The 11960-nt window shown below is 35.4% G+C and overlaps 1 pseudogene; it reads right to left on the bottom strand.

Moving 5' to 3' along the window:
• Positions 1–3607: 3607 nt before the first annotated feature.
• Positions 3608–5163, bottom strand: LOC114905128 (annotated as a pseudogene).
• Positions 5164–11960: the final 6797 nt, after the last annotated feature.

Here is an 11960-nt window from a genome sequence, read left to right as displayed (position 1 = left end):
TGTTATTTGTCTTTCTCCTTCCTTCCTCTTTCTCTCCCTCTGTCCTTTCCTTCCTCCCTTCCTTTTTTTCTCTGTCCCTCTTTCTCTGCTTTTTTTTCTTAAGCTATTTCTTTGCTTTTTATACAAGATAGTTTTATCATTAAGGCAGCATTTTGGTATTTTCCAGTATGGATCAGCCTTGTAAAGAGGATCTGCGGCAAAACTAGCAAGTATCTTGAATTCCTTGCTCACCGTGAAGCATACTTCCCTATTCATTATTTAGTAGGTAAAAAATACTTTCTGTCTTTTTTCAAGGTATTTCATTAGTTATTTTTAATATACAAGGGGAATTTCAAAGACAGAAAGCAAATGAGTAATTATGGAGGCCCTTCTGTTTGTTTTGTTAAAGCTAGTATATAAGATTTCTCTATTCTATAACATTAATATGCAAACAACCTACTGAATTCTAAGGGGATAAAGGATACAATGACCCATTCCTACGAACACTGATGTCAGAGAACCAAGTCTAAAACCCACAAGTTGATGTTTTTATCTTTATAATTTTAAGATATCACAATAGGATAATCAAACTTAAATATCGTCAGAGTAATCCTGGCTGTCTTTGCCTTCTCTTTCCACATTATTGCTCCTGCACTTTTAGGACTGTAAAGGCCTCAATATTTCCTTTTCACTCTGTCTCATTAGGAAAAAGCTCACCTGTTCTTGCTGCCTCTGGCACAATAAAACTTCTGTTTGCAAAATATTGGCAACTCAGCTAGACAAAGCTAGCATTATGTTCCTTAAATATCAATGCTTTTTGAAGGAAATTAGCTTCTGGTTTTGTGGGTTTTTTTTCACAACTAACCTTGTATTTACATCGCACGTTTCCCTCAATGACTTAAAGTGATTTACAGGTGTTAACTGATTCATGCTAAGAAAGGAGTTGATGGACGATGCGATAGTTTAGTCCCAATGTTAGAAATAAAGGTACAGGGAGATCATCACTCGCATGAAGTCAGAAAAGTGGGAAAATAAAAATCTGACAATTGAAGCACACTTTGGCCTCATTCACTCACTCACCAAGGAGAAGTACAGTATGAAGAACATATCAGGAGTCAAAGGTGTAAGATAAGCCAGCTTTACTGGATCTCATTTTCCTATCTTTAAAAAATATAGTGCTTCATATATACAATGGAATATTACTCAGCCATAAAAAGAAACGAAACTGAGCTATTTGTAATGAGGTGGATAGACCTAGAGTGTGTCATACAGAGTGAAGTCAGTCAGAAAGAGAAAAACAAATACCGTATGCTAACACATATATATATGGAATCTAAAATACAAACAAACAAAAAATGGTCATGAAGAACCTAGGGGCAAGACGGGAATAAAGATGCAGACCTACTAGAGAATGGACCTGAGGACATGGGGAGGGGGAACGTGAGAGACTGGCATGGACATATATACACTACCAAATGTAAAACAGATAGCTAGTGGGAAGCAGCCGCATAGCACAGGGAGATCAGCTCGGTGATTTGTGACCACCTAGAGGGGTGGGATAGGGAGGGTGGGAGGGAGGGAGATGCAAGTGGGAGGAGATATGGGGATATATGTATAACTGATTCACTTTGTTATAAAGCAGAAACTAACACACCATTGTAAAGCAATCATACTCCAATAAAGATGTTAAAAAAATATATATATATAGTGCTTGATTGTTGAGCTTGGAAGCCCATTAAACTCAAAACTGATCATTGTGTTTATTTAGCTATGCACACGTGTGACTGCACACGCACATATATTTGCTTAATTCCATTAAGATGAAATTCTACCCTCAATTTTTGTTTTAAAGAAAAAGTCATTTGGTCACATTAAGAATAGGCAAAACCACATTATTTCATTCATTTCCAGAGAGAAATATATCAAGAAGGCGAATATCTATACTTTGTACAGGCGCAATTTCCTTCACATTTCTTTCTGTTCCACTCCTGCTTCCCCAACACACAAACATTGGCAATATTTATTTCCTGCTAAAGTACTAATGTAATAAGCCTAATATTTCACAATTTTGACAATTAGTTGTGTTTCCATAGTTGAAATTCTGAGCACTTGTCATTTTTAAAATGCCTTCTCATATGCCCATTCTTTATCAAGAAAAAAATGTGAAATTTGAGAATTTTAATGGCAGAATTTGTTGTTTTTACTTTTTACTGCTTTTGGTCCTTTATTTGGTTCCTGAATGGATCTGTGTGTATGGTTACGCAACCTGCACTATTTCCTCATCCCTCCTAGTCTTTCTCACTTGGTTCTACACTGAGTGAACTTGTGCCTACCACTGACATCCAGATAACATGATACTCTGCTCTGCTATTCAACTTTGACCACTTCACTTTCGACCTTGTACCATAGCACTACCATTGAGAGATGAAAGAAGCAAGTAATGGTAGAAAATAACAAAAGTTTTTTTTCCTTATCACAGGATTGAGAAATCTACTGGACTAATATCCTTCCTGGGGCCATATTAAAAATGATGAAAACGTGTTGCATTTGGTACAGATGTCAAAATTTTCCAAGGGCACAGAATTAATTCAATTCTGTACTGCCCACACACTTCCACAAACTTTTTTTATTAGAATGAACTTGGTTTTTTTTTTTGTATGCCCAAGAACATTTGGGTTATCATTTACAATCAAGGGGAAAACGAATCAGAGTGATAGATCATATGGAGTTGCTTTTAACCACAATATGGTAACTGGGACCAGAAACAGTGGACAAGTTATTTTTTAATTGTTTGGTTTTGGTTTTGGTTTTTAATCTTTTCCATCTCAACAGCCTTACACTATACCAAAATGAGATCACAATCTTGATCAACTTGTGACTTAAGAAGAATACTGAGAGAATCTAAATATAGTGAAAAACAAATGACTGTCACTGATATCCAGGATAAAATATTTCAACCTTGTTTTTTAGAGGATGGGGTTATTTTACATATCCTAAATTAACCTCAACAGGAAAACTGCCTTATTTTGGGTAAATCAGGAAAACAGAATGAAATTTATGAATAGCAAGAATACGTAGTCATTCAAGACAATGGACTTTCTTTTTTGAGGAGTTTTTTTTTTAACATCTATTTGAATCGATTAGTGGGAAACAGAGTAGAACAAAGCCTAGATTTGGGGATTCCTCTTTCCCAAGCAGATATATTCTTCCTGTTAGCAGGGTCAATGTGGAGAGAATAAATAGCAGTGAGAAAATAATTCTTTTTTAAAGGATCATATGCATTATAAAAAGATGATTTGTCAAATAGAAATCCACTAGTAATTTTTCTTTCCAGAATGATATAACTTTGAAAAATGAAGATTATTAAATACGGAAAGTAACCTAACTCACAATAAATTCATTCTCATCATTACTGATAATGATAATCACTCACAAAACATATCCTGAGGTCCTTTGCATATTCATTCATTAACCAAGCTGGCAAATCATCACTTTGACACATGGGTTATCCATGACTATCAGGCACATGGCTCTGTAAGTTATCCAGCCAGGGACCCCTACTTTATCTAAAGAGTAAGACATTGGTCAAATTTTTTTTTTCAAACTTTTATTGAAAAGCCGAGGGTGTGCTGTATCCCTTTTCAGAAAAGACGCTTCTCATATGAGTGGAGGCTGTGGACACCACCTTCCACCTGAGCTAAGGATGTTCCCTTCTCAAACTTGAGCTCTCCAGAATACATCATGGCTTGGACTTGGGTCGAACTCTTGGCACCAATGTCCTGGCAGGAGCGCTAGATGCCGGCAATCAGGTAGGGAACAAATCTGTGCATGGATCCTTTATCCTGCACAGCCCCAGACAGCCCCTGGGCCACCTTGATTTTGTCAGCTTCACTGAAGTATCGGTTCTGGCTGCTGAGATGCTTGTCCACAGCATCGAGAGAACCCATACCATGATATTTCTTTAGCTGGATCCCATCAGAGAAGAAAACTCACCAGGGGCTTCAGTGGTAACAGCCAGGAGGGAGCCCATCATAACTGTGGAGACCCCAAGGGCCAAAGCTTTGGCAATATGGCCCACATTTTGGATTCCTCCATCAGCAATGACAGGGACGTCAAAGCACCGTGCATATTCTGACACGCTGTACGCTGCTGTTGATTGGGGCCGCCCACAGGCCAGCACTTCTTGAGTGATGCAGATGGAGCCACTGCCCATTCCCACCCTCAGGGCATCTACACCAGCATCAGTGAGGTTCTTGGCCTGAGCAGCTGTGACCACATTACCTCCAATGACTTGGAGACTGGGGTATTTCTCTTTGATGTATTTGATCATGTTGATCTGGAAGACGGAGTTTCCCTGGGAAGAGTCCAAAACCATCACGTCCACACCAGCCCGGACTAGCAAGTCCAGCTGATACTTGTCAGCCTCATGAGTGCCGATGGCTGCTCCACACAGCTGCTGCTTCTTGGCATCTTTCGAGGCCAGTGGGTAATCTCGGTTTTTCTTCAGGTCTGTCTGGGCAATGATGGCGACCAGCTTATCATCTTCATTTACAATGGGTAACTTTCCCTTCTCGCTGCGCTGCAGAATTTCATTTGCTTCCTTCAATGTGATGCCTGCAGGGGCTACCACCAAGTCTTCCCTCTTCATCAAGATCGCTCCCAAAAACCGGTCATGCTCCTCCTCCTTGAGAAAATCAATGTCCCTTAAGGAGATGATGCCCACCAGGTGGCTCCCCATCCGGCCTGTGTCAGTGATGGGGATACCACAGAAGCCATGCCGGGCCTTGGCTTCAAAGACATCCCACACTCGATCCTTGGGACTGAGGACCACAGGGTCCATGATGAATCCCTGCTCATATTTCTTCACTTCACGAACTTCATTGGCCTGGAATTCTGATATACAGTTGTAGTGGGTGAAGCCAATACCACCTGTAAGCGCCATTACTATGGCCATCCCAGCCTCTGTGACTGTGTCCATGGGTGAGGAAACCAGTGGGGTCTTCAGAGTGATATTTTTAGTCAGAGCATAGGTCAGGTCCACTTGGTCTGCAGTGAAGTCGACGTACCCGGGGAGAATGAGAAAGTCGCTGTAGGTGAGACTGTCCGTGCAGTTGAACAGCTGCTGTGCAGTGAGTCTATCGTCTGGCATGTAGGACGTGCCGCCGCTCTCAGGTAGTCGGCCATGGCTAGCACAGGGCAAGGCCAAGCGTCTCCGAGGACCACGCCGCAGAGCCAAAATTTTTATATACTGGTAATTTGGGGGGAAAGCTTAAATCACCATTATAACTTCTAGTCACTTAATTCTAAATGACTCAGACTGAATTTCTTATAATGTGTGTTAAGCTAAAAAGAAAAAGTACTTTTGATTATTTAGAAATTTCAAAATTCTGAAATTTGTGAAACACAGTTCTTACAGCAATGATTCATCAACTAAGAAATAATATAAATGGGGTTGTCTATTATTTTAAGAGTCAACACATTTTTACTGACATGCATGTCTTCTTAAATAGCCTAAAGTTCTTTTCTATTATGTTAAACGACCAGTATCCTCCAGATCTGAACTAGACAAACCAAGGTACACATTATTGAAAGTCTTGCCATGAGTCATTTGGCAATTATCTGAGAATAATTACCCTTGGAATCCTGACTCACAAATAATTTAGCTATTCAGCCCACCTTCTTTGTGCAAAAGCTTAGTGTGAAATGGGAACCAAGGAAATAAAATAAACGTCTGTTTCCAATATTCAGAACATCTGCATGAGTAAAAATTATTCAAAAAGATACCATGAATTTTTTAAATGAAATGCAGCATGTAAAAATTAAGCACTTGATCTTTTCCTTTATGTTTCATTAAAAAATTCTAACTAGACTATCACCAGCTGTACATTTTACTACATTTTATATTATGGCAGGCAGTCAAAGCAATACTGCATTCTTTCTCATCTGAATTCCACATAAAAATTAATTTTAAAAAAAGGAAAAAAACAGAGCATGTCTTTTGTCAGATGCAACGAAGAGTTAAGGATGTCATACAAACCGAGAAGAGACAATAAAAATGATCCAAAAACAAACTTGATTCCAAACAGAAAGTCTGAGATAAAAGAGAAGTGATATTGTTTGATTTCTTGTTAATTCAGACTTCCTAAAAGAAATGGGAATTTGGATAAGAAATTTTGTTTAGCTTTGGAGAAAGGATGCACATAATTTATAAGTAAAACCTGAGGAAATGGAGAAAGTCATCTTACTGGTTATTTTTTGTCCTGTAGTCTGACGATTCATAAACCAAGCAAGAAGAATATGCAAGTTATAAATCAGGAATCAACCAATACCAATCAAGTTTCCATATTTTTAAGAGAAACAAAGAATAATTAGGGAAAACATTCCTAAGACAAGCAAGAATTATTGTCTTGGGCTTCTCTGGTGGTGCAGTGGTTGAGAGCCCGCCTGCCGATGCAGGGGACACGGGTTCGTGCCCCGGTCCGGGAAGATGCCACATGCTGCGGAGCGGCTGAGCCCGTGTGCCATGGCTGCTGAGCCTGCGTGTCCGGAGCCTGTGCTCCACAACAAGAGAGGCCACAACAGTGAGAGGCCCGCGTACCGCAAAAAAAAAAAAAAAAAGAATTATTGTCTTAAATAGGCAGATCAAACAATATCACTTAGGTTTCGGTTGGCACTTCCAATTGCTTTATGTAAATTGATTAGTCCAAGGATTTGAAAAGTTTTCCTCTTTAATTTAAAAATATTCATTCTGTTAACAATTAAGCAAAACAAACATGGCTCACACCCTTAGCTTCATCTGTAAAATGAAAATTAGCATTGAGATAGCATCTCAATAAATGTTGTTCCCTTCCCCATTACCTCTCTATCTCACATTAATGGAAAGTCACAGGCCATACAGAATGAATACCAGATAGATAAGATCCTTTAGGTTAAGTGACAACATGTGTCTTTTGCTTGGCTTTTGGAAAATGTTGATTGCCTCTAACAACAATATTGCCTGTAATCCTCATCATATAATAATAAATGAAAATAAGGTATTATTATATTTTTCTCTTTTGAAAAAAATGTCATTGAATTTTTAAGATAGATGTATCATATTCTTAGATGATAAAGTTTTTTTTTAGAAATGCTATACATTTCTGTTACATTAGAAACATTAAACATTACTAAGATGTACAAATTCAAGTATACTGTATATGTTCATTTTAAGACTTATATCCATGCTGTAGATCACGAAAATAAATTGAATGTTCTATAATATTTGTCTTTTAAACCAAAACCCAGGGTGGAGAGAGATGGGAAATAATAACACGGATTTACTTTTTTAATACTTAGCCACGGCTGATCTCATATTTGTAAAGGAAAGTAAAATTATGATGTTAATATTGTAGAACTGACAACACACTTAAAAGAATGTAACTCTACACTGTTTTCTATTGCCTATGAAATCCTAAGAAAACAGAATTTTATCAACAGAATTATTGCTAGGAAAATTATAATAATAACTGGCAGTATTTTCATTATTTTTTCTATTTACTAGGAAAAAAGTAGAAAAAGGATGAAGCATGTGATGCCTTTACTTAATATCGCACTGCCTCACCTTAGCATATGGCTACATAAGGATTGAAAAAATTGCATGGATTTTGTTTTGAATTTCATTTAAATTAGAATTTTCTCACATGTTCAATCTTATGAAATTTGCTAACATTTGATCTTCGCTTCAGTAATCAATCTTTTGTTTTCCTTTTTTGTTGTTCTTGTTATGACTTTTTCCCCACTTCTACTATAATCTTCCTGAAAAAATGTTATTAATATTTGGGCCTTTAAGAATAAACAGTGTCAATGAAAAAAAATCTAATATCCCTATATAATTTATACTATAACTTCTCATTACTCTCCAAAGAAGGGTAAAAACATTTTCATGAAAAAAAAGCTATTTTAGTGACCTTTTGTCCCTCCCTAAGAGGAAGAAGTCTGACAGGTAGATATATGGAGAGTTTGTTATTGTAAATTCCAGATCTTGTGATTATCTCTGACTCAACTTCTGGGGTTTTATCTGGAATTCCTGTGAAGGGTCAACAAGTGTATTACTGCCTGTCTTCACCTTCTTGTGACCTTAATTTTAAAACTACACCTTATAGGACTCAGAAAGCAGATTATAGTGCTGTATTTCAGCAGATAGACTTTGGAATGGGACGCGTCAGAAAATATATCATTATCTCAAGCAACCAGGAATCTACAACTTTTTAATACATTTATGTATATCTACTTTTGTTTATCTTTAATTGTAGAGTTTAAGGAAAAAATTTTAGGAACTTTTTGACTCCAATACTTTTTCAGAGCCAAACATCCCACTGCATTATTTCTTCTGGGGGAAAATTTTTTTATAGTATTTCTATAATTAAATGATATCTAATATAGATAGATGTAGATGTATTTACATAAATACATTTTAATAGATAAACCATGATGAATATTCATATTAAAATTTTGGAAAATAGACAAATGTAGATAAAGCAACACATTTTGATGACATAACTTGTCCACATATACTAGAAAACTGAAATGAGCAATTTCTGAGTAAATTTTAAGTATAAACTTAAGTTCACTGGTTCCAAGCCTCCAATTATTGCTCCAGAAACCTTGAGCAGTGGTTAAGAATAACAGAACTATTACTATTACGGGATGGTGAAAATAGGTTTACTAAAATGAACACATAACATAGGTAACAAATGGTGGAAAGAAATGTACAAGAAGAAAGGAAATTAAAGATGAATATATAGAAAATCTCCTGGAAAGGAAATACTGCAGTGTAATGCTTAAAGACTATGGTTTTGACGTTGCGTAATAGGTTTCAGACCACTTGCTAGATGTGAGATGTGTGATCTTAGGCAGGTCGTTTAACCTCTCTAAACGCATTTTTCCATCAGTGAAAAGAATATAAAATTGTGCCTATCTTATAGGTCTGACATGAGGATAAAAAGTTACACATTTTGTACAATACCTGGCATATAAGCCTTTGTTGTTATGAAAATGTCCACTGTAAATTTAACAATTGGATGATAAACAAAACCATCCAAATATTATAGATGATCCAAAATGTTACTATAGTCTAAAATGTAAGGTCCCAATTAATCTCAAATGCAGTTATGGGATAAAATTAAATTCTTATTATTAGAAAAGGAAAAGAATTTCAATAAAGAACCAAGCTATGAATTTGGTTTATTGTCTGAAACAGAATAATACATGGAAATCATGAGCTATGGGTGCAACCGTCTTTTGTGTTATGCTTTATCCCTGTGACATTGTTAAAGACTTTCAACAAATCAAAAGTTGAGAACATTTGAATACTAAAAGCACAAAAAATACCCCTAAGAATAATGATTATGTGAGATTAAGAAATCTAGCACATTCATCTTTTCAACAGCAATTTTTCAGTTTCTTTTAATTTGATAAAAATTTCTGCCATCTTAAACATTTTTCCCTGCAATCATTTAAAGACAAACAAGACTCAGAAGTAAAAATCTATGAGACCATTTCCACTTATTATCACATATAAAATGTGAGCGGGAGCTTTTCCTTTTGATCAAGTTTGAATGGCAAATTTTGTCAAGCTACGTTTAAATATCCCATCATGATTCCAATTCTTTCTGCACACATACCTTTCCAGTCATTTTGTTTCAAATGATTGTTAATACCCTGAAGTCCTAAAAAAGTTCAGTCAGTATAGTCAAACTGGATATGTACCTAGAAATAATGACAGAGAGCTCATGGCAATGTGTACTTTACACACTGAACTTGTCTCCTGGTCAGTTATGCCGGGTCTGAAATTAAATATTCTTGACCTATTTCTGTGATCTCTCTTACATTGTTGCCCTAAACTATTTATCATCTAAACATTATAATTTTATATGTTTATTCCATTTCTCACATATTTATAGCCAAATCTTTTTTAGATATCTTGATGAAGTAACCTCACCATCTACCTATATATTTACTAGATAAAATAACAGTAAAAATATTTTTTGAGATCTCTGATTCTCTTGGTACCACTGATAATTTAGCATATTGCCCTATCAACAGACAATAGAATCCTGATTATCTATTAATTAAGGCATATTTTCTATGACAGCTAGGGCCTAACTAAGCCCAATATCTTTGTTTTGCCTTTTCAGTTCCTGTTTGATTGATTAGTTCATTTACGTACCCCAGTGTTCCAATAAGACATTATATATAGGCTTCAAAATATCAAATAGATCATGATTTCTACATTTCTTTTATTTTAATTTAATTTTATTATTAAATATTCATAAAGAGGAGCATATTTAACATATATGGCTAGCTCAAAGAGCAGTAATAAAATGTATACCAGTTTTCCCATGAACCAATTTATGTAGTTGGGGCCTTGTATTTTCTAAAGCTTCATATTTTGTCATCTTTGCTTGCAATTCCCCCCATCAGAGATAACCAATAAATTTTGTATTATTCATTATCTCTTTTCTCTATGAACTTTGCCACATTTATCTATATACTTATACAACCTGTTCCTTTTGGCCCAAATTTGAACTAAACATGAAATCATACTGAAGAAACTCTGCTGTGACATGATTTGACACTCAACATTAAGTTTTGAGATATATATCAAATTTTATTTATGCACTGCTGACAAATGTGTTGAGGGTTATGTTCTAGTCTGAGCCTCCTATCACAATACAAGAGAGACTTGAGGAGACCTATTGCTGGGTCATAGGGTATATTTTAAACTTTACTTGGAAAAGGCAAATTGTTTTCTACAATACACCAATTTATAATTCCCACAGCAGTGTGTTAGAGTTCCTATTGTTCCTCATGTCTGAAAATATGTGATCTTATCGGCTTTTAAATTTATGTCTGGTAGGTATATCATTGGACCTTTAATATTTTCCTGAGAACTAATAAACTTAAGCATCTTTTCATATATTTATTAAAATTTGTGCTTCCCTTCTAAGAAATAACTGTTCATAACTTTTTCACATCTTTTTCACTGGATTGTTGGTTTATGTATTACCTTTTGATTCATGGGAATATACATGGCATATATATGCTAATGTGTTTTTTACTTTTTATTTTCTCAATGAACATAAGTTCTTAATTTTAATGTAGATGAAAACTATCAACTTTTTGACATTGTTTTGAGCTTTTTTAATATTAAGAAAGTATCCTCTACTTCAAGTGCATAAAGATATTCTCTATCATTGATGCTAAGGTTTGAAGAGCTGGTTTTCAGAGTTAAGTTTTTGTCCATCTAGAATTGACTTCTGTGGATGCTGTGAGCTATAGATCTAATGTTCCTGAATTTAATAAGCCACCCTTTCCCAATGCCAACTTTCACCTGTATCAAATGTTAATATATACACCAGTTTATTTCTGGGTTCTCTGATTCATCAATATAGTTTTCCATCTCTGCACAAATACCAAATTGTCTTATTACAGGTTTATTTTGTCTTGATATGTCCTAGAGCTTAGGTTTAACAAGCCAGATACATTGCTCAGAGACAGGAGGCAAAATGTTATTACCCTCTTTATTTCCAGAGATGTTTGTACCTTACAATTTATTTCATCCTCTTTCAATACAACTATACACACTTTGTTTTGTATAGAAAGTGCTTGGTATATCTTTCTTTGTACCTTTTACTTTGAACCTTTCTTTGTTTTTATATTTTACTTGTGTCTCTTATTTAGAACATACAGCCAGATTTTCTTTGTATTTCCATTTTGATAATCTTTTATTTTACTGAAGAATTTAGTCTATTTACATTTGTTGTGTTGTCGACATGAAATATTTGGAATTATTTCTATCAACTTTTTTCTGTGTTTCTTATTACATTTTCCTCTACTAGTTTCACAGCTCAGTCTTTAATTCCTATTCATTTAGTGGTTACCCCAGATATTTAATTTATGTTACTTAAAAGGTTCTAAGGTTAATAGTATCACTAATTTGA

The sequence above is a fragment of the Monodon monoceros genome, unplaced genomic scaffold, assembly GCF_005190385.1.
Source record: "Monodon monoceros isolate NGI ecotype Baffin Bay Population unplaced genomic scaffold, NGI_Narwhal_1 Super_Scaffold_21, whole genome shotgun sequence".
Classification (NCBI taxonomy): Eukaryota; Metazoa; Chordata; class Mammalia; order Artiodactyla; family Monodontidae; genus Monodon; species Monodon monoceros.
Note: the sequence above shows the minus strand (reverse complement) of the source record. Positions and strands in the feature narration are given on the sequence as shown.